We start from the raw sequence: 2,327 nt of genomic DNA on the forward strand, positions 1-2,327 counted from the left end.
AGGAACATGAAGAAAGTATTTCAACGTCTGCAGTGTCACCTGCTTAGTAAAAAGGGATAATAGAATGAAGGGAGTGACCCAAAGAGGCAGCCAAAAGCAGCTGTTTTAGGTCAGGGGCTGAAGCTGAGGGCCTCTTAATCTTTTTTGAAAATTTATTGTTAGAAAAAGTCAGCCAAAAATTTGCTGGGCTGAAACAGCTGCCATATGATAGTGTATTAGATTTGGAAGGCCAAATCCGCCAAAGTTCCTGTGGTGTGTCATTGGACTAAAGTCAATTCTTGGGCATTTGTCTGAACAATTTACTCATTCAGAATGTAGTTGACAGAAGATTAATTTGGAAATAGGAATTGGTAGTTTATGCAGATGATACAAAATCTAGGATAGTACCAACATTTTATAAAGAGACAATTTCCCACACTAAGAAGACTCAAATTTGGATAGATTATCCAGGTCAGTTTAGAGCTGGGAAATTAAGGGTCTAAAGTTGTGGTTCTGTAAAGGTTTAGGAGGGTGGGTAAGCATCATTCCTAGATCTGGGAGATCAGTTTTCAGGCAAGAAAACGGAAACAGTTTCCTGCCAAGGAAACGTAAATTAAGATGCAAAAGTTTTTTGAAGATCTCGTGGAATATTAAAGGGGTTACCCAGTCCCTAAAATTAATGGCCTAACCTCAGGATAGACCATCGATATCTGATTGGTCGGGGTCTGGACCCCGTTGATCAGCTGTTTTGAAGGGGCCGCAGCATGCTTACGAGCGCTGCTTCCCCTTCATTACGGTCACTGCTCACACAGTTTTGTAGGGTGATTATAATGTCATCTGTGAAGAAACCAATGGTGTGCCTAGTGCTAGCTGCCAGGATCTGGGGGTGAGTTTGTATAGTTTCATCTAGGGGTTCTAATATGAAGGCAAAGATTAGTGGGGATAGGAGGTACTCCTGCCTAGTTCCATAGCAAATCATGAAAAGTTTAGGCAACATGCTATTGATTAGAACCCGAGACGAGGGATGAGATTACAGAGCTTTGATTGCAGTTAGAATTGGGCCAGAGAAGTCAAAGGTCTCTAGAACAGAAAAGGTAATGCCTTTTCTGCATCCAAGGAAAGAAGCAAAGAAAGCATTGCTTTTCCTTTTTTTAACTTTACGTGAAGTAAAAAAATTAAATAAAAATGTATTAAAGAAAGGTGAGACATTTTAGGAGGCAACAATCAAGAGAGGCTTGACAATAGATTCAGAACTGGACTCAGAACCCAGCAGCACCAATAGCTCAATGAGAAGAGCTACTGCCAAGGTCACTGGAGATTATGGGTTCGGTGGGTTTCCCGGCGAGATAAAATGTAGGCATATCCACAGGATAAGCCATCAATATCTGATCAGTGGAGGTCCCACTCTTGGCACCCCCACCAATCAGCTGTTCAAAGGGGCTCTAGCGAGTGCTGCTTATGCTTATCAATATTGTAAAATACCATCACAATCATAGAGACTGTGGCCCCTTATCGGCGGTGCCAAGATTCGGACCCCCACTGAGGATAGGCCATCAATTCTATCTCACCGGTCAACCCCTTTAAGAAAACATTTTTAAAAAGGGCTACCATCCAACAATTGAAAATCACATTATCTCAGCCAAACTCCTACTATACAAAACAAAACCATAAAAACACAATCTTCATCTTGAGATGCTGTCAGGGGAGCTGTGCAAAATCTGTATATTACAGAAAAGATACTATTTAAAATCAGTTTTTCTAGACCCCCGTTTCTGTGTTATAGGAAGCCCCCTAATCTGAGAAACATCATTATCAGAAGCTCACCATTCTCTCCAATAATAAGAGGAACGTTTCCCTGCAACAAAATAAAATGTAAAACCTGTCCATACATAAGGATCACATACACCAGAGGTCGTTTACCTAATTGTATGTACTAAATGTCTTGCAGGGGGCTCTAAGTAGGTGAAATGGGGCAGAAGGTAGGAAGAAGAATAAATTATCATGCCAAACATTTTGCAGTCCGTATCACGGCATCACAGATATGAAAGTGTTATTATTAAAAGAAAATTTCAAGGCCCAGAGAGACAATAGTACAAACTCATGACAACCTCTGCCATTCTCAGAACAGCATAGATTTATGACACTCTACATGTGTCCCCCAGACCTTGTGGAGGCATCCCTACTATTAGAGAGATATCAATCAGCGGACAATTAAACATTTAGGCTGGGTTCCCACGACCTATTTTCAGACGTAAACGAGGCGTATTATGCCTCGTTTTACGTCTGAAAATAGGGCTACAATACGTCGGCAAACATCTGCCCATTCATTTGAATGGGTTTGTCGACGT

Source organism: Rhinoderma darwinii, chromosome 2, assembly GCF_050947455.1.
Source record: "Rhinoderma darwinii isolate aRhiDar2 chromosome 2, aRhiDar2.hap1, whole genome shotgun sequence".
Lineage (NCBI taxonomy): Eukaryota > Metazoa > Chordata > Amphibia > Anura > Rhinodermatidae > Rhinoderma > Rhinoderma darwinii.